This window comes from Trachemys scripta, chromosome 6 (assembly GCF_013100865.1).
Source record: "Trachemys scripta elegans isolate TJP31775 chromosome 6, CAS_Tse_1.0, whole genome shotgun sequence".
Taxonomy (NCBI): Eukaryota; Metazoa; Chordata; order Testudines; family Emydidae; genus Trachemys; species Trachemys scripta.
Window position 1 is genome coordinate 113,133,507 of NC_048303.1, and position 22,496 is coordinate 113,156,002.

Consider the following 22,496-nt stretch of genomic DNA (forward strand, 5'->3'; position numbering starts at 1 on the left):
GACACCAAGCATCCTGGTATGGGGATCCAGCCACAGAATCCACCTCCAGAGCCATGCCAGATGAGGTCTAGTCTGTGCTCATACATGTAGCACTCTGCAGCCAGGAAGTCATGTCAGGCCATGGATTTAAGCATCAAGCATACAAGGGCAAGGGTATGACTCCATACGTTTGAACAGCACGACTCAGTAAAACCCTCTCACACTCAGAAGGATCCATAAAAAGATGGATATCATGGTAGCAGATATCAAAGAGTTTGGATTGATTTATGATGCCCTGCACACATGCAAAATGTGCATTGATAATTAAAGGATTTGTTCTGTAGATATCCCCAAGAGTGGAGGTTAGCCATACAGTAATGTCTGCATATGCTGTACAGTACAAAACCAATTACCTACAGGCTTTGGGGAAAAACAAAAGCCTTTGAATGCCTAAGATTTGAGAAAACGAGAGAGCAAGACTTCTCTAGCTTTCTAGAGGATGTTGGATACATTTAGAGGCCAGCTGGCTTTAGAAATGCAATGACACTTTCCAGTGTTATTCCTTCAGCTGAGGATCTGGCCTTATAAATATATTGTGGGCTTTTTTTCTCCCCACTTCAAAAGAACCTTTTAAATAATAATTACATTTAGCAAGCACTGAACTTGCTTTTCTGCTTTGAAATTAACACAACAGAGCTCCATTGTGGTTGATCATACAATTAAAATGGGGGGGGAAGAGACAGATGCACCTGTATTATCTACACCCCGCTACCCCCACAGTAAAATTACTCAGATCAGAGATGTAATGGATGAAAGTGTAGATACAATAGTTTCATAAATGCTTCTGCTGTGTGGGTGAACCAATATAATCTATGCCTGCAATATGTATTATTTTGCATTCATCTGGAAATGAACAATGCGCGCACACACACACACACACACACACACAACAAATGAAGTCATTTCACAGCATCATTTTCTATCATAAAGCATGATAAAGGATTCTTTTTACAGTCCAGACTTACAGGACCCGACAGATTTTGCTGCTCAGAGACAAGTTACTTTTTCATACCTGCATATGAGGTATTTCTTGAGAGGAATTAGCTTGGAAGGAGGTGGGAAATTGTTTTTCCAAGAGCTTGTATACCAAGCATAGGATGAATAGGATTATAAATCAAGTTGTGTTGAAAGCAAATAGTCATGAACATTGATAAGGTGAGCATAATGGCTCAGAATTATTTTTTATTTCGCTAAGGAGAAAGCAGGTTGGTTTTAATCTAGATCAGTACCATGGACAGCAGTGATGCATTATGCTTTTTGCCACGTGGCTGTTGGATGTAGCTACAGATTTGCTTACACCAGAGCTGGAATTGCCAGCCTGGGTAGGCATACCTGCTCTAGCTCTGATCAAGTAAGCAGGCTAAAAATAGCAGTGTAACTACATCTGCATGGATAGCTGCTCCATGTACCTACCTAGAGTTTCAGACAAGATTGTAATCAGGATGGCTAGCCTGTCCTAGCGCCTGTGCACACTTTTTAGCATGCTAGCTCCATCAAAGCTAGCACAGGTATGTCTATGGAAGGTGGAAATTAGATCTCCAGCTCCACTGTAGACATACCCTTAGTACAACAATACAAACTAACCTTTCCCTAACACACTTCTTGCTGTAACTCCGAGTCTGCAGCTCCAGCACCCGTACTGAAAAAAATTTACAAACGTGGTCTACTGGATCGAGCACTGGACCAAGACACAGGATACCTGGATTCTATTACTAACGTGGCTGTTGGCCGACCTTGGGCAAGTCACTTCCCCTTCCCGTGCCTCAGTTTCCCAATGTGTGAAATGGGAGTAATGACACTTACCTCCTTTATAAAGCACTTTCAAATCTACAGAAGAAAGGTGCTATGTAAAAGCTAGGTATTATTATGCACACTGCAATTTACACACATTTTCTTATGTACTTTTTCCTAACTGTAGTTTAAGTGTATGATTATTAGTTATTTGTGTGATGGTAATGCCTTGAAGTTCCAATCAGGGCTTCATTGGGCTAGGCACTACACATGTGTGTATACTGATAAGACAGTCCTTTTCCCAACTAGCTTACAGTCTAAGTAGAAGACAAGAGACAACAAACAGATGAGAGGACCATAAGGTAACAGACAGTTTTCATTAGTATAATAAATAGCAGTCACAGCACAATGTGTGCCTCATCACTGTCAGGTGTTACACAGAGTTCACATAGCAGTGTAATCAGTAAGTAAAGTTGTATCAACCAGTGACCACATCATTTTTCAGAATGAACTGTAATAGTCAGTATACACGCTTGCTGCAGCTCTATGACGCCTCACTTTCTACAGGTCCAGCTGGTACAAGGTCCTGCTTGTCTGAGATGGGGATGTGCATGAGAGATAGCTGTCTGAAGTTGAAATATGATGTCCACCGTTTCTCCCCCCGCCCCCACAGAAGGTCTGTAGCTTGATCTGTAACTCTTCCTTCCACAGAATCACATTATGATTCACAGGGTCATACTTTCAAAAATACCTACCAAATCTGTAACTAAAGAACAATGATAAATTAGAGCAACCTCTCTCCAAGGATTTTAAAGCACCTTTCATGAATTAAGCATCACTATTCATGTGTAGTAGGTAAATGTTGCCTTAGAGGACCCATCTGTAAAGTGGATATCACACCACAGAGGTTTAGAGACTGGTGTGAGGTCACACAGTAGGTCACTTACAGAGCTGGGAATAGAACCTGTAGTACTTATTCCCAATTACTCTGGTCTAACTATGTGCTATCACCGATTTTGGGTCCAATCCTATGTCACTCAAATCTCCGGGGACTTTGCTATTAACTTCAATGGGAGTGGGAGAAGAGGAAAACCAGTCCTCAGACATGGGAGGAGGAGGTGAAAAAGAAATTATGCTTGTGTGAGACAACAAGCATCTGGCTGAGAGAGGAAGGAAGTTTGCATGGAGGGGTGCAGCGTTTGGTACCATATAGTGAGATGTAATCAGTACAATATGGTCTATGACTCAACAGTTTGCTTAGCGTTGTTCAAGCCACCCTGCATGTTAAATGGTCTTCTGTGTGCTTTAAGGATGCAAATAGGGTACAAGGGAATATAAACCGATACTTTTGCTGTGCTATTGAAAGTATACCTTAATTCCATTTAAAAAAACAAACCCTATGTTAAAAGAACATTAAGGTTGCAAAGTGAAATATTCACCATTTAGAAATGCCAAGATTAAGGTAGCCTGTGCAACCTTAACTCCACTCCAAAACAGTCTTTAATTATAGGATCACATACCATTAAGATACAGACTTCAATTATCTGATCACGTGCTACTTTCTCCATAGAAGTAGAGCCCTGATGACTGAGTTGCCATCATTTGCTCCGAGCATTTGCCACCTTCTATTCTAAGCTCTGATTTAAACCCTAGTGGGAACCATGAAAAGATTCCCAAGGACTTCACTGGTTTTAGATCAAGCCCACTGAGCTGCTGTTAATATCTAAAATGAGCATTTACAAAAAAATGTTTTTAAAACAGACAAGGAATAGGTTAGTCAAACCTATCAGTTTATCATCAGACTACAGATTTGGCATAAAATCCCTACTTGCTACCTATGCAAGCACACACTAACAGACGTGATTTGATTAGTCACAGCTGAGTCACAACTTAGACCTCCCAGAGCGAAACAGATCCCTCATTATTAGAACAAACACCCAGCTGCCTCTCTCCTTCAGAGACAATTACTCATCTTCTGTATGACCTAAACTGTAGGCGTGTTACCTGTGTTCCATGAAGCTGTTTTCCTCAGATTGAATATTAGCCTGTAAATGGATGAGAGGTCAATGAAGTTGCTTTTGAAAATTTACCCCATACTGTTTAAGTTATTATCTTGACCTTGTAGCAACTAGTTATTTGGCACTGAGTTTTCTTTGATCTAAAACTCAGACACATGAACTTCTAACAGGAAAATGTGCTGTATGTAATACAGTACCTACTGGGGGGAACCTAGAATCCTCTATTTCTGCTTCCATTCCCCACATCCCGTAAAAGGCTGCATGATATTGAGGTCCCTCAAGTCAAAGAAGAAAATGTTCTTATTTTTGGTTTCAGCCAAAAGGGGTCACTCAAGATGCAAGACGAGATTTTAAAGGTAGAAGGGACCACGGCAATGATCTAGTATGGCCTCCTGAATCACACAGGCCAGGGAACTTCAGGCCGGTAACTCTTGCAGCAAACCCACTAAGCTGTTGTTGAACTACAATATTTCTTTAGAAACACGTTACTCCTCCTCCCATAGGGTAAGTTTGCTGCGTAGGTAGCTCTCCCAGCTTTTAAAGCTGCCCTGAGAAGTGAAAGACTGAGCTAACCACAGCACCCCAAACCTGGACCTCTACACTGCCCTAAACCACCTGACTGGCTTAATCTACAATGCTGTGTTTTGTGTCAACGATCCTAAAATGAAAAACTGAGGAATACACCCACTAGTCAGAGCCATGTAGTATTTTAAGGTTCAAGACAAAACCAGCTCTACAATTCAGGAATGAAACTAGCTGGCAGGGCAAAAATGTAGTCCTCCTACTGAGCAAAGTACTTAAGCACGTGCCTAACTTTTACACACGTGCCTAACTTTTACGCACAAGAAGTCACATGCATGATGAGACTCGTCATGCAAAGCTCACTAGATCAGTTCCCTGGAGAGTAGAAGGCAAGATCTGCTTCACGTGGCAGCTGCTGGAAGAATGTGGGGAAGTAACAGAAATTGCAATATTTATTACATAATACATTATCTAATGTAATGTTTGTCTCAGTCTTTCCTTCCTCTCCTAATACATACAAAGAATTCCTTAGCTAACATACTACAGTGTTAAGTTTCGGGGGTAGCTGTGTTAGTTTGTATCAGCAAAAACAATGGAGGAGTCCTTGTGGCACTTTAGAGACTAACAAATTTATCTGGGTATAAGCTTTTATGGGCTAGAACCCACTTCATCCAATGCATGGAGTGGAAAATACAGTAGCAGGTATAAATACACAGCACATGAAAAGATGGGAGTTGCCTTACCAAGAGGGGCAGGGTTCAGTGCTAACGAGGCCAGCTGAATTAGGAAATGGGCCGCATTCACCCAGAAAGCTCCTTTGGACTGAAGGGACAACTGAGGGAGAGCAGAGGGGCTGCATATGGGAGGCTGACCTTGGAGAATCAGTTAAATCCATCCCCACATATGTGACTTATTTCCAAACTTGCCAATAGAACCGCAAGATGCATTTTGTAACGGTCTTTACCGACACCCCACCTTCACGGTTCACAGAGCCCTGAACTTGCCTGCCTAATTTGGCCCATAACTATGTAAGGTCTCAGGACAGCTATGTACAGGCTGGGCATTGATCACGAGGGATGGACAATCCTGTTTGGGTAAAGTGAGACTCAACAGCAATCTTCATGCAAAGACTTGTGTTAAACCTGCATCTGAACCAAGCTGGAGGATGAGCAAACACTGGATTACCTCTTTTAAACAATCATTTTCATTTGCCTCTGCACTTTTAGATTCTGACCATGACTGCAAGGCAAGGGGGCAAATCACCATGGGAAAGTCAGCTATCATGTTTCTGATGCAACAGAAACAGGGACTACCTAAGACTATAATCTTGGAGACTTACTAACCACAGAGATTTGAATAGAATGGCTAAGTATTCAGAAGTGTACATATGTCTTAGTCCCCTGGTGGCTGGCTCTTCTGAGACCCCTTTTCTTATCTCTCTGAGTAAACCCCTTTCAAGCGTCAGGCCCATACCTCCATTTCTCTTTGGGATGGTGCCTTGTGGTCCAGCCACTCCTTGACTGCGTCTCCAGATTACATCCCCTCCCCACTGACCAACCATAATACCTAGTGCACCTTGTAGACTGGGCACCTACAAGAGTTCACCTTCAGAAGCCAGTGTCACTGCCTACTGTTACTGTCCAGAAGCGGCTTCTCCAAAACAAAGTAGGATTTATTTTGCCACTTAGAGAACTGGATTTAAAATAACAGAGTCTAACATGCACACTACCTTACCTATGCTTAGCATTCCTCTCAAGCATCTGGGTAGATGTGACTTAGTTTTGGTGTTTGTTGTTCTCTCTGGACATCAAGTTGTAGCTGTTGCTGCAGACCCTGCTTCCCAGTCAGTGTCTGTCAGCCTGCTTCTCTGAGCCAGCTTCCAGTTGAACTGACCACTTCGCCCTTGCCCTCCTGCCAGCCAGGGGCACCTTTAACAGATCAGTGTGTTTTTATCTACAGCTTCTCAGCCTTGGCAAGCAGCCCTGTGGCCAGAGTTGGGGCTGAGGAATCCCTCTTCATGACTATGAACCTGGCTATTGTTTGAGGAGATGCCCTTATCTAGGCCTTTGTTTTGTTCCTTTAACATAGAATATCAGGGTTGGAAGGGATCGCAGGAGATCATCTAGTCCAACCCTACTCAAAGCAGGACCAATCCCCAGACAGATTTTTGTCCCAGATCCCTAAATGGCCCCCTCAAGGATTGAACTCACAACCCTGGGTTTAGCAGGCCAATGCTTAACCACTAACCTATCCCTCCGCTCCTTTAACAATCCTTTTTGATCTAACCCTATGCATTCAGGAAAGGTATCATCTCATGTATGCACTAAGGAGCATATGTGAGTTATAATACAAATATTTCCCAGTTCTCTACAAAGTGCTTTTCTGAACTAAGGATTCTTAAAAGAGCCTCACAATTAGGTATCCACTCCCATTGAAAGTCGACGGCCAGTGCTATACAGAAGGTCAGATGACACAATCGGCCCAGCCCCTTCTGGCCTTATAACCTAAGAGCAATGGGAATTATTGAAAATCCCACCCAATACCTTTAAACCTTACTACTGGATCTTAATGTGCTACATAAACACTTAGTGTCTCATCACAGCTTACATCTCAATTACTGCAGTGCATTAATTTAAACAACCTAAGACTCATTTTTGCAGAAAGCTGCATTTGCGGTTTATTTTCCAAAGGGTGAGAAAAATAGACAAGCAGCTGTGGATAACTACAAATTTAAGCAGACATGGAGTGCACAAGCCTCTTTCATTAACATAATAAAGTCAGCCTCAAAATGTCAGCCTCAGATTTTTTTCATCTAATAAAAACTGATTATTAGAGAGTAATTAACCAAATTATGTTTAACATACCTCAGACTCTCACAGCAAAGGTCAAATTAACAAATCAATTTGCTTCTATGGAAAATGACAGTTTGATTTATTGCTTAACTAATGTTTTGTCAGACTCGGTAATATTTGTCTAAATAGTATCCCAAATTATTTGTGACCCCTTCTTTGTAATTTCCAACGTGTGAGCACACTGCATGGCTGGCAAGACGTTTGTGCAATGTTGGATTTGGCCAGGAGTGAATGACGGAGCAAACTGTGGCATAGCGATGAGCAGAGATAAGAGTTAATAATTATATGGCATTCAAAATGTTAGCCCCCAGTCACTAGGACATACATAGCACTTCTTAAGAACTACTACAAGTAACAGCTACTGGAGAATTCAAGGCAGCCCAATGTGAATCATGGATGATGCCTTTATTTATGAAAAAAGACCATGGGCTACATATATATTACACACAAGATGATTTGATTCTGGAGTGAAATGTGGGTTTGACTTAAAAAAAAAAAATTAACTATTTGTAGGTAACCCTACAATGCCTGCAGAGCCCCATATCTTACTCTGTATTCTAGAGATCTGCTAAGCCTTCAGAACCATATAACTGGTTTTCATGAGGCGGAAGGAGGAAATAGGTTCTTCAGCATGATTCCATGACCCAAAAGTACATATCTTGAACACCCAGCATCCTACAGTTCTGAGCCAGTCCTATTGCTGCAAGGAGTAGAATTTAGAAAGTATGTATAGTGGGAGCCTCCTGGTTGGGAAAAAGAGAGTAAGGAATAGAAGATAATGGCACCCTCCTACAGTTCTTGTGTCTTCTTTAAAGCTCTAAAAAGCCAACATTTCAAAAGGGATGCTGATTAAAATCCTAATTAGGAACACTGTATGAGTGGATGCAAATATTGTCAATGAGTCAGGTAGTCAGCTCAAACCAACATTCAGTTTATTATATAGGATGTAATTTATTGCCAGCTCATAGGCATTTGCTATTGTACTGATGGCAAATACAGTATCACTTGTATTTGTAGGCTATTACATACACGTGTCTGCATTTGGGAGTGAAATTCACCCCCGTGTAGAGGACCAGCACAAGGCCTATGTGCTACTTAAGCTCTGTTTTGGGATTTAGGCATACAAGATCTTTCTGTGGTTCTGTAAACCATAAACTTATTTTTCTTGTTTATCATAAATTTGAATCCAAAGGGAATGACAAGGCCCTTCATTAGATACAATGGCCACAATTTTCAAAAGTGGCTAGTGATTTTAGGTGCCTTAATTTTGGGGGGCCTTGGTTTTCAGAGCGCAGGTGCTTAACGCTCTCCGTACAGCGTGCCCCTTTAAAGGCATCTCAAGCTAGGCATCACTAAACTAAGAAAGCACTAGTCACTTTTGAAAGCCTTGTTCAATGGACCAAATTCCACATTCAGTTCTAACCTGGAAAACTGATTGATTTTAATGTGGTTTCAAGAACATAACAAAGAGCACAATTTGTACCAATGCATGTAAGTAGCCAATTTATACTTACTATATTCCCACTCTTGAGCCAGGGTAATTTACTTCCTAGAAGCTGGGCAGCTGGATAGTATTGTTCCTCAAAACGGCAACATATTATTTCTTAATCTCCAAAAGGGGATCAAAACATATGCTAGCATGTGTCTGGCTGTTTGTCTCATATGAAGATTTTAGGCATTCTGCGACAATAATGTTCGTCCACTGTAATTGTGGTTTTGTTTAGCTTTTTATTCTGACAACCGCACTAATTATGTTCTAACCTTTTTTAAAAGGAAAAATGTATTTCTCTAATTCTAAATCTATCCCACTGCCATGCCCGGATACATCACAGAATCTAATTAAGGAGATAAAAATTGCTTCTTGTATTCTTGGCTAATATAAAACAACTCTGATTTCTTTATTGTAAAGTGACTTATCTGAAAAATATTTAGGTCTTTATGGAGGGACAAAGTTTCCTTTTTGCTGACTTCAGAGAGACATTTTCTCTGCCTTGCCTCTTTTCTCTCTATCTACCTCCTTTCCAAGCAATATACAAGACACTCATGCATCTATAGGTTTTATTAATATTCACTGCTGTTTGCTCAGTTTACAGAATTTAATTAAACTTGCTCTTACTACAAATAAGACCAGCTGTATTTCTTTATGTATGAGAAAGTCAATCACTGGTAGTGCTGGCTCCACTTCAGCTTTCTTGGAGACTTAAAGACATTTTAAAATGACTGCCAGATGCAGGCAAACCTGGCTTTTAATTCCTTTTTCCATATATCTCCAGATGAGTCATTGTAAAATGTACAGTAGTTTACTGAAAACTGCCATTTCAAAATAACTGTGTGAAAGAAAATAGTTTGTACTATGAGCATTATCCATTGCCAATATTATTTATATTCCAGTAGAGCCCAGAGATCCCAACTGAGATCAGGGCCTTTTTGGGCAAAGCACCACAGAAATGCGCAATGAGAGACCGTCCCTGTCCCAAGGAATTTACTGTCTACATAGATCAGATAGACAAAGAAAATACAGGTCTGTCACATCTTAGGCACATTTAACATGCGTGATTTCAGCTTTACGCGGTCGGCAAAAAAAAAAAAAAAACCCAACAATTTAAATACGGTTTCTGTAGTGCGGGCGATTCCGCCCGCCATTACACTCAATGCAATTTTGACTATATGCGATTTTCGCTTTAGGCGCTGACTGCGAAACGTAACCCCAGCGTAAGATGAAACAGACCTGTAGTAGCATCTCCATTTCACAGATATATATATCCATGTACCAAAAAAAACCACAACAACCAAAAACCCTCAGTATAACAATTACCCACTAGAGCAGTGCTTCTCAACCTGTGGCCCAATCCGCACACAGCTGCGGCCCAGAAATCCTCAGGGCCGTACAGGTAGTATATATATTGCGTGGATGTGACCCACATAAGAGAAAGCTGCATATGTGGCCCACAATGGTAAATAGGTTGAGAGCCACTGCACTATAGAAAACAGGGCCTTGACCCAGCAAAACATTTAACCACTTGCTTAAATTTAAGCACGTCCCCACGAAGTCAATGGGACTAGTTACATGCTTCATGTGAAGCATGTGTTTAAGAAACTTGTTGGATCAATGCCTAAATCACTAGGTTTTCCATGATTTTTACTTTGTGTAACTCTTAGTGAAGTTAATGAGAATAAACCACACGGAAAGTACAAAAGTATTTATATTAGTAATTATTATGATAGTAACTACAGGTCTCAATTAAGATCAGGATCTCAAACCTGTGATTGTTTCCACTAGGTAAACTACTTGATGCCTACAGAAGACAGACTTTAAAGTAGAAGTCTATAGATTTGATGGTGAGTGATATTCTTTCCGTGGAGGTTTTTTAACTGCCTATAGAGTTCAGTAGAGCATATCTGCTTTCAAGCCATCTTAGGGCTCTATACTGATGCCCTTCACCATAATATTTGAGGGCCGTCCACCTGAACTCTGTAGCAATAGCAAAGTCCCCAGTGCATTCCATGGAGCCGCTGGCACCGCTCTTTCTGAGGGAATTCTTTGATACAGTTGCTACCTGGTTATCCAAGCTTATTGAGGAGTCAAACAGGACCCCAAGGCTTCACACTAGTTTGATGAATAGGAGCTGTGTATACTTCAAGGGAAGTGGACACAATGCCTCAGCTAGTTCTTCAAAGCATTTCCTCTTTCCACCCAACATCACTGGGTTCCGCCTGAGCCAGATGCCCTTCAAAAGAGCCTATCTTAATAGTGGCAATGCACCAGCACTGACTGAGATAGCTGACAAGGATATGCTGCTGATGTTCAACTATGTTTCCCTGCTATGGAATTCTGAATGAAAAGTAGGTGATCATTCTCTATTAAAGGCCAGGATCTAATCCATGTCATTTAAGTCACAGCTCTGAGTATTGGGGGCACAGAGAAGCCACCCTTTGACAAGCACAAAAGAGATTGTGCCTCAGAGACACACTATATAGTATGCAGCTGATCTTTGTGCTTTGGGGGCCGGGGAGGGGGAATAGTGCACTGGACCAGTTCTGAAGGCTAGTGTTGGAAAGAAGGGCAGTGCTATGACCCTGCTTCCCCGCTACCCTCTTCCTGGCATTCTGTACTCCGGGAATTGAGTTGCATGGCATGATTTTCCTTGCCTAGGGCCCTGTACAGCTATAGTCATCTCTGGTGGCTGAATTACAATGACTCCAAAAAAATAAAATCAGATCACTAAGAACAATATACAATAAAATAATGGTAGTATGCATCGGCTTTATTTCATTAGTTTCCATCAGAGTAAAAAGAACGATCAACCAAATGCAACAATAAATTGACACTAATATTCTGGCAGGGAACTACTGCTATCTTGACACTAAACTGAAAGCAGTTCTTCTCAACAGTGAGCCCCTAAACACAATACACAACCAGGGAAGCATATTCCCTGCCAAAATAGCGCATTTGTCAACCCATGGACTGAATTATGCAGCTACCCCCTTATATTGCATGCTAATTCCCTGTGCCTATTACACTGACACCCACTACATCTGTTTCAATCATCTCTATTTATTTATTTATTGGCCAGATACTTGTTTAAATGCCATAGCTGTGGTGTCCCTATCCTGAAAGAAATAATTAATTATTTTTAAAAAATAATATAATTATCTTTTTATTGTTTCCAAGCAGGGCTGGGTTTGATGGTCAAATGAAGTCTATGAGGAACAAGAACACCGGATGGTAGGGAGTGGGGATGCTAAAACTTGAGGAGCTTAGAGCAACATTCCATTCCTGCTCAAACGTGTCGGACAGGATATACACACACACACGGTTGCAGGAGCAATGGAGTGATAATTCAAGAACTTCTGAGATAATGGCAGAGTGCCTTCCCTTTTTAATAAATTTTCCCTAGCTGGCTCAGATTACGAGGCCAAACTCATCAATCCACTCATAGGTGGAGCATTAGGGAAATGTTATTCTTGCTGTCCCTTTATTTATGACGCTTCCATGAAACAAAGGTAATATTCAGCATAAGAAAGAGGGTCTCCCATACCAGACACCAGAGATATGATTGGCTGCAGGGAGAATCAATCACAGTACTGATCCTGCTCTGAAATGAGGAGCACCAATGTGCAGTAGGAAGTAAAGTCATCTTGCAGTAGCTGCCAATGATGCTGGCAACAAATGGGTGCTAGAAACAGCCTCTGAATATCGCCCTCCTGAAAGTCATACTGCTTCAGTCTGCTTCAGAAGGTAACAGTTCTTCAGGCCAATTCCGGCCCTAGCCCAGGAAATGCAACATTTCTGGCAAGCCACCCCTCCACACACAGCGAGTGTAGGGAGCCTGGTACGAGATGTTATGGCTGAGAACTCTGTCCCATGAAGAAAGAACAATGAGTCCAGAGCAAAAACATACACAAACGCCCAATGACATTGGGAAACCATTTACACCTATCTTGAAAGAAACATGCTATAATGCTGTGTAGAGTTCTGTAATTTGCACAATATCAACCAATAGTGTCTCAGACAAATACACAGACCAATCTGCTCTCCAAAGGCCAGTTATTTCTGAGAGGATAATATGGGGCACAGATCTTTTCCTACTTACCAAACCTCCACTTAGCTTATCAATGTCCATCTTGGCAAAAAGAGTGTCAGTACATGGTGAGTCCATCCCACCATTCATGGGAAGCATGATAGTATGTCCCATAGGGCAGGCTTTCCCTCTTGTGAATTATATTTGGTGTACATTCATCATTTCCATCTCCAGTGCCCCATATATCAGGGGCACAACTGAGTCTAGTAGAATACTAAGAACATAGACCATACTCTGCACACTGTGCTGTGTGCCTAGGGTGACCAGATAGCAAGTGTGAAAAAAATCAGGACTTTTTTCCTCCAGGGGGCAGGGGGGAAGGAGGTGTGGTAATAGTTGCCTATATAAGACAAAGCCCTTAATATCGGGACAATCCTAATAATCTCGGGACGTCTGGTCACCCAACCTGTGCCCAACCCTGTGACATTTTATGCTGATGAAGAGCAGTTTATTACCTGTAATGAGAGTGGGAAGGTGTTTCTTCCCCCCCCCCCCCTTTTCCTCAAGGCTGGATTGTATTGGATTAATATTTAGTGACAAAAATATGTCAAATCCATAGATACTAAATACATTCTGAAGTCTTTTTGCTACTCTTGAAAACCCCAGAAAACTTGGGGGCACAGTTGCATAAGGTTAAAAAAAATTCCTTGTTATAAATTGTTCAGTGTTAGCCTGACTTTGAAAACTATCTGTTCTCACCAAGGCTATAGCATCATTTGTTTCACTCTCCCTCGACTGAAAGGAGATATAACTTGTCACCTGGTTTTAAAATAGCCAAAGTTATTATTTTCCCCAAGACAACACTGAGGCAGTGCCAAGCTGACAGGAGTAATTCTCATTTGTATCAGGGAATGGTTTAGTTATGGTTTATATGCAACATATGGGAATTAGTATTTCTCAGTCAGATTCTAGATGAACATGAAAGGACACTCAGAACCAGAACACAAGGACAAAGATTTTCACAGCCAGGAGCTAAAAGTTGGGTACCTAAGTCCATATTTAGGCACTTTATTTAGAGACCTGATTTTCAACAGAGCTGATCACCCACTGACTTCAATGGAAGCTTAGGGCATTCAGCACTTTCGAAAATGAGGCTGCGTATTTAGTCACTTAAATAAGGATCTAGCAACCTAACTTTGGGAACCTCATATTGCAAATCTAGGTGTCAAATATTTTTGCAAAAGTCCATCTTCAAAAACTGATCGATCTGTGGGATCTTAAAAATGTGGGTACATGGAGCTCCTAGGAAGGGTGGGTATTGTGGCTGTGATTTTCAGTGGGATTTGGGTGCCTTACTCCCTTAGGCTCCTTTGAGAAATCCCAATCTGGATTACTATCTCAGTCTCTTCCCGACTCCAGGCAGTACTATAGATGGGCTAATTGAATAGCTTAAATATCACCTGTATTCAGCAAGCCAAATACTTCTATCACACGCAAAAGGCTTCATTAATGTGGCATGAAGATTGCAGCCAAACAACACAGCCTCATATGTAATTAACTACAAGATTAAATAAACTGGGGGATCTGTAATAAGCAATCAATTATTTGAGTAATTCCCCTTCCCCTCAAAGAATCTCATAAAAATAACAAATATACTTACATAGAGAAAATATTAGATAAAAAACAGGGAAATGGTACAGATTGGATCTCAAATGCATAACTTGGCCCTCTTGTGTAGGGAATTTGGCCCATGATGTTTTAAATTGGTATCTTGAATTAAAAAAAAAAAAAAAAGATCACGCACCAAAGCTCCATACCTGATTTGAGTTAGTTGTTTCCAAGCAGGGCTGGGTTTTGTGGTCAAATGAAGTCTATGAGGAACAAGAACACCGGATGGTAGGGAGTGGGGATGCTAAAACCAGAGGAGCTTAGAGCAACATTCCATTCCTATTCAAACGTGTCAGACAGCAAGCAAGGCTACCCGTGGGAATGAGGTAGTGGCTGGAACCACAGAGATGTTTCTCCTTGCCCTACACCCAGCTGATAGCAGCTATGAAGGACAGACCTGAAGCTGAACTTCCCTAAAGCTCACGTGTGTTGACATTGAAGGCTCAGGTTCTCTTCTCAATTTTTATAGTTTCAAGCTTTTGGTTAACTTATTCTTCGTTTCGACACAAGTGACAGAAAGGGCCAAAAGCAACAGTGTTAATTTTCCACAAAGGAAGCTGCTCTCTGCATTTCAGTGTGAACAGAAACAGGAAGGTGCATCCAGCCTGTTTTCGCCACATTTCCAACCCACATTTGCAGCATCAAGTTTGACCAGGTTGCTTCCGGGATAAACTACATCCTGATTGGGAACCAGGAGTATGGCAACAAAAAGGCAATTATTTAAGCCGTCTCCTCCTAGAAGCAGGGCACCACCTGCAGCAGACAACACAGCACCAGGAAGTAAGTTACCAGGGACAAATCAAACAGCCTTCCCACACTGGGCTTGCCTCCCCTGGGGGAAGGTAACAGTTCTTTAGGCCAATTCTGGCCCTAGCCCAACTACTGTCATGACCAAGAGTCAGCCCTCAACTGAGTAGTGTGCCCCACCTCTAGCGCCTCCCTCCAAGCATGACACCTACTGCAGGTGTAGAAAGGCAGGGCTGATTAACCACAGCAGCTCGTTAACCCCGTCCTGGTCAGCATAAAGTTTGCATACTGCATCATACCCAGCGATATGGATAGTTTGGAAAAGCTATGTAGCTAGGCATTGAGGTGCTTCCCCACTTCCCTCTCTGACCAGTTTACAAATTGCAGACACAACTAACAATAATACAGTAGTTAACACATTATTACAGATTAATTTATTTGGGATCTTAAGTTGGTTCAAGACAGTTTCTTTTCCCAACAGGAAAGAGATAACGGAAATCCAAAAAAAAAAAAAAGATCATGTTTGGATATCATTAATATTGTTTCCCCATCCTTAGATATATTTCAGCTGATGAATTACAGGATTAACCCATAAACCAAGGCCTCTCAGATAGACAACAAACAGTATTGTTCCTTGGGGCAACCTTTGAATATATAATTTGTTTATCATTACAGTTGCATGAAAAATCCTTACCGCTAGCAAAAGAAGCAGAAAATGGGATGTTTGCAACTTCACTGGGGAAAAAAAATAATGCCTGGCTTCTTTCGGGATTTTCTTCCTTTTTATGCAAAAAAAGGGAGAGTTTATGAATATATACAATCTCCCCATGGTAAGGCCCGCTTTTGGATTTTGCAAATTCTCCCTTTCGGTATTCAAGCAGCAGAAAGCCATTATTGTTGTCCCTACAATGAGGCAGACTGGATTTGCAAAACTTTCCCAGTTACTGAGGACTTGTCTATTCCAGAGAAATGCATCATGTTAGAAAAATGATTTAACAAGCATGTTTTTAACATGATGCATTATCCCATTATAGACAACTCCACAGTAGGGGAGATTGGGTTTAAAAAAAACCCAGTCTCCCTCACCTTCCGAGCTAAGCACGTTAACTAGCCTGTTTTCCAGCACAGAGCCTTTTCCCAGAACAGGCCAGGCCTGAGAGACAGCAGACACAACAGTCGTCCATATTTATGCAAAGCAGAAACAGTAATCTTCATTGTGGTAGGGAAGTAGGAAGGGAGGAAATTATGTCTGGTGATAAATAAATCTCTAGAGAGAGAGATTGGATTCATAAATATTAAATGCAGACTAGACCTCTGGTTCTCAAACTTTTGCACTGGTGACCCCTTTCACATAGCAAGTCTCTGAGTGTGACCCCCCCCCCAAATAATATATAAAAAAGTGTTTTTAATTTTAACACCATTATAGATGCTGGAGGCAAAGCGGGGTTTGGGGTGGAGGCTGACAGCTCAAGACCCCCCAGGTAATAAACTTACAACCCCCTGAGGTGTCCCAACCCCAGTTTGAGAACATCCCTGGACTAGACCATCTAGTCTGACCCCCTGTATGACACAGGCCGTAGAATTTTACCCAGTAATTTCTGCATTATGCCTGTATCTTCTATTTGAGGTATAGAATATTGTCATGTGATTACTGCCCCGTTTACCTTCTCATGCAGGATACAGTGCAGTAGTTGCTCTGCCTCAGTTTCCCTAACAGGATTTCCAGCACATTCTGGTAGCTTATAGCTAAGCCCTCTGGCCAGGTCCCTACAAAAGTTCAACACTGCTCCCCAGTACACATCTTCCAAGGTAACAGAATCCAGAGTCACAAGTCCAAAACAAGTACAAAATAAAGGGATCTTTATCCCACCTGGGCTTAGTTCACAGCCCCTCTGAATTATCCATCTGCTCATCCTCTGGTCTCAGCTCTCAGACCTAGCATTTCCCCTCAGGTAAGGCACCCTACTGTGGCCCGACTTAACAACCATTGTCAAGTCCCTGATAAACATAAATAGCCAAACATCAGTCTCCCCTTCCCTCCTCAGATCGGCCATTGTCCTACTCAGTTCCTAGCTCTAGCCACTCTTTTCACCTCAAGTGAGAGTAGATGGCCTGCTCTCCTTCCCAGCCAGTTACAACTGTGTGAGCTTTCCCCTTTTCAATCGGTTTCTAGGTGTAAAGGGCTTCATCCACTGCAGGAGGACCTCCTTGTGGCCACATGTTGCATAGTGGTTATCTCCATGCATTGTACCTCCTGCTAATAGTAGCTGTGTTGCTGCAATGGTCTCTCTCCCACAAGTTGGCCCTCCAGCCCACCCCTTCTGGAGGGCCAGAGTCCAGCCCACTTATAGTCTAATGATCTTACAGGAGATCTTCTGTTTGTCTCTGGCTACATGGTCCTTACACCCCTTATCTCAAGTGATTTCACCCCACCTTTCTCAGTAGCTAGTAGGGGAACACAAGCCCACTCTCTACTCTGGGTTCCAGCCTAGGTATTCTGTGGCTGGCAGTCAAGGTCTATTCCCTCACAAGCTTCACTGGACTATTTCTGATCTTTTCTATCCACCCCCATAAGTAACTGCTGACTCTTTCCCTACAACCCCTTTCTTCTGCCAACTTCTTGGCTTTATAATTGCCCCCAGCCCCTCCCCAGCTGGGCATCATTATCAATTAGTCTTGGCTTTCTCTCTCTCTCTCTCCCAGGTGCTGCCAGGTATATTAATTGGTCTTTCAGGCCCACATTAACTCTTCAGGGCGTGCATGGGCTACACATGCCATCACAATAGGATGTGTCCACACTTCAAGCTGAAGGTGTAATTTCTAACTCAGGTCAATGTATTCATGCTAGCTTTGATCACGCTAGCACACTCAAAATAGAAGTGTAGGTGCAGGTGGCAGGCCAGGCCAGCTGCCCGAGTACAATCCTACCTAGGACATCAGGTACTTCCTTGGGAAGCTAACTGTCCCATTGCCTGTGCACTGGTTGCTAGCATACTAGCTTAATCAAAGCTCAGAGTGTAGGAGTATCCTTACAAGCCTGACACCCACTACAGGTGTAATGGGTAGGGCTGATTGCGCTTATCAGTTTTGTAACCTTTCCAGCCCATGTGGGGTATGTATATCCCATCACATGTATCTTTTAGAAAAGAAATCCGGAGTGCAAATGATGGACAATCCACCACGTCCCTTGGTAAACTGTTCCAATGGTCAATTAGCTTCACTGTTTAAAAATTGTGCCTTATTTCTAGTCTGAATGTCTCTAGCTTCAGCTTCTAACCACTGAGTTTCATTATGCCTTTTTCTTCTAGATAAAAGAGCCATCTACTCTGAGGAATTTCTTCCCCATGCAAGCCTTGGTAGACAGTGATCAAGTCCCCTTTTAACTTGTATAAACTAAAGAGGCTGAGCTTAAGTTTTCTCTGCAAAGCTTGTTTTCCAAACTTTGAATCATTCTTCCCATTCTTTTCTGAACCCTTTCCATTTTCTAACATCCTTTTTGAAATGTGGACACCAGAATTGAACACAATATGCCAGTAATGGTCTCTCTAATGGTGCATATAGTGGTAAATACCACTTCCATACCCTTAAGAATTCACTTAAAGTTAAGCATGTAAGTAGCCCCACTGAAGTCAATGAGAATACTTCATGCCTTTAAAGTTAAGCATGTGTTTACGTGTTTCACTGGATTGGGTCAGAGTGCAGGGCTAAAGTCTCAGTTCATTACACCAGTTCACCATTGATGCTGGAGTAGTAGCTTTCTATCAGTGCTGAACAGTAGGGCAGAATTCAGAACAGTGCATATATTCACCTAAAAAGACATGTTCATCATCATATTAGATTCCGATGAGGAATTCCAGAAGAACTTCCCAAATAAGATCCAAATGCTGCCCTAGCACGCACACAGGGATCTCCCATACGTTTTCTGGAAATCATTCAGTCTTTCTAGCAAAGTCTCCGATCTAGACCTTCCCAACTCAAAAGGGCTGATTAAAATTTAGAATCCCATGATGTTCCTTCACTCTTCAGATCGATACTATTGAAAGACAAGGCCCTGTTCACTGACATTTGCATAATCACAATAGGTCTGAAATCCCATAAGCCCACTTTGACTCTAGAAGGAACAAACAATGGCCACTTTGCTTTATTCGCTCATAGGTGGATTGATTTTGCTCATGTGTTTAAGTCCTTGAAGTTCCTTTATTGTGTAGAAACAAAAGGATTGGGGGATTCTCCATTCTTTTTTACGTAATAACACTTCACACGTAATACATTCAGTGGATATTTTCGGCAATTGCATCCTTATTCTTTTTGATACATATTTGATTATTTTATTTTATCTTTCACCATGTTCAGGTGGAATTAGGCATTTTTATTAAAAGTCTTGGCTTTCTACTTCCTTTCTGATATCTGATTTGCTGTAGTAGTCAAATGACTGATTTAAAATGCCCTCCTGGAATGTAAAGGAAATTTGCACTCCGATTAAATGTAAAATGGCTCTCTCTGCTCTAAATAATGGAGAACTCATGTAGTCTTTCTACATGAAAGGTCTCACTGATGCAGGAGGCTGATAAATGAATACAAAATTGGAGTTCTTTAGTCTGTGGTTTCTCTGAAAAAGCACAGAGATTGACCATTTTAGTGAATGCCCAACTTCATCTGCCACTTTCAGGAATGATATGCAACAATCAGAGCAGATAAAGTGTGGACGTTGGGGAAGTAGTACAAAAGCAGACCACTCTATGCACCATCTACACTCTGAACAGCACTCGCATGACATTGTTTAGTAAGGGTGAAAGCCTTGACCCCACTGAAGTAAATAGAAATTTTGCCATTGACTTCTGTAGGACCATGATTTCACCCTAAAAGTCCTGTCTTCATACCCTTACTCTAAAGGTCATATGTGCAGGACACCTTGGGATCTAGTCTCCATACATGTGTAATTTGTGTTAAGTTATGCATATAAATCCCTTCAATGAATGGAAGCATACTTATTCTTATAGATCCTGCAATGACTTCCTGTGTGACCCTGGCAAGTCATTTAATCTTGCTGGGCCTCTGCTGCCCACCTGTAACTTGGAGCTGCTGACTTGTCCTTTTCTATTCTACAAAATATGCTCTAGGGATTATTTTGGGAGAGTTCTAGGGCCTATGCTATGCAGAGGTCAGACTAGATGATCGCAACGGTCTCTTCAGAGCTTGGAATCTATGAACCTGTTTACACCTTTTCCACATACTTTCAAAAAAATGATCTCAGTAATCCTCTGTGAGTGTTACATGGCTGGGGTAGTTTTGAAAGTATCTCCCCCCCTTCTGTTCAAAATACTCAGTGTTCACAAGTTCTTTTTGTGCACTGAACTGTTTTCATGTCAGAACATAGTGCTTTCTTTATAGACGGCAAAAGAGGTACCTGTATTCCCTCTTGCTAGGTCTCATTTATTGTCATTCTGCAGGTCTCGACTTATGCATGCCAGTTCAGTCACCCATGCCTCATCCCTCCTTTATTTGGTGACCTTTACAGCTAAGTACCTGAATGGCCACTGGGATATTTGTGGTGAAAAGAAGTACTTATAGGCCATAGAGTGCTTTCTTGCAGAGGCTATTATATCATAGTCCACATCTAAAGGCAAAAATAATTATACAATATGACTGAACTAGAGCCAAATATTAGAGCTGTGCAGAGGATGGAAGTTCTGTTTTGGGAAGGATTTTTTAGATTTTGAAATTTGGCTTCGTTACAAAAAAGAACAAAACCTGAAAAGGTCTAAATTGTCTGCAAAGGAAAATTCAGAAAACATGTTTGTTTTGGGTCATTCAAAAACATTTTGTTTTGACAAAATTGAAATGTTTCATTTAGATTTTTCCATTAAAAAAAAGTCTTAATAACCCCCCCACCCCAAAATGCAAAAAGTAATTTCAAAATGAAAAATCAAAACTTTTCATTCCAAAAATGTCAAAATGGGGTGTTTTGACAGTCAGAATTCCTCTCCCCCGCCCCCCCCCCCCACACTTTTCTTTTGGTGACACTGATCTCATTTTGTCAAGTGTTTCAATTTCAACAGGAGTGCATATTCCAATGGAATATTACTCCATTGATATTTTCTGACCTGTTCTACAAACTCTTATAAGACTGCAAGTTAATCCCTGGTGCTTCTAAATGGACTTAGCAGATGGCTGTAGAGTCTTCTTATAACCACTTCCCATTGCCCCAAAACAGAATTTTTCTGTGAATTTACTCTTAACCAAAACCATTTTGCCTATATCTCATTACATTCAGGCATTACCAGTGTTTCCAGAGTTAGGCTCTAAAACAGTGAACAGATTTTTAGAAGCAAATAAATTAACAGAATTTAGAAGCAGTTGAATTAACTGCTCCTTCTCTGTTCTATAGCCTCTGCAGCGCTCTTCCCGCTGTCATTTTCACGGGAATGTAGGAGTCATTTTCACTCCTACAAAGGGGATATAGAATGCTACCAGCAGCGTCAGTAAGTGGGGAAATTCAGATGCGGTACATCCATTTTGCAAAGGTGTAAAGGACTGCACAAGATACTAGGTAGAGGAGAATTAGACCCTCTGCATCTACCTTGCTCATCAGACAATGGCCTATACTAAAAACTAAGACTACTTCTGGGATAATGTGCTGCTCATCCTCAGTAAGGGTGGAATAATCAAGTCCCAGAAAGATACAATTATGTGCATAGTTTGAGGACACCCTAGCCATTTTCTCTCTCTTGGAATAGCTGCATGCTAAAAGTGGCATTTTTATTAATTCTACAGAGCAGATATTAATTGGCTAAAGGACAAAAATGCATGGATTTTGTTAGTGAAACTCTGAATCTCTGTCCATCTAGTGTTCCCCTCACTGTCTGTGCTATTATAGGGGAAGCAGAAGCAACTGCTATATTAACCCACCACTTTCCCTTAGGAAAAAAAATGCTTATTATTTTCTTTTTTAGGAGCTCTTTTGCCTCCCTCGATTGGACCAGGATTTTGCCAGGTGATACCTCTAGAATCTGGGAGGCACCATTCAAATGTCCTCATTCCTGTCAATGGAATAGGTGATAAAATGTATATCCACAGGCAGAAGTTGAACTTCAATTTGCAAATGAGGAGGAATGTAATGACCCAGCTAGCCTTTATTTCTGCTTTGTTCTGAATCTGCCCTGGCTTTGCAGGTGACAGCATGTGGCCCTTATTCAAACCTCCCATTTACAGTGGCAAACACTTCAAAAACCAAAAGAATCCTTTTTTAGCAATATAGTACAGGAGATACCTACACTGTAGACTAGTATAAGGAATGTGTCAGGAAGGTGTTTGACAGGACTGTTTAGAAATATTTGTTTTTCTGTGCTAAAGGCCTTAGTTAATAATAATAATTATTAATGGAGATATCCCATCTC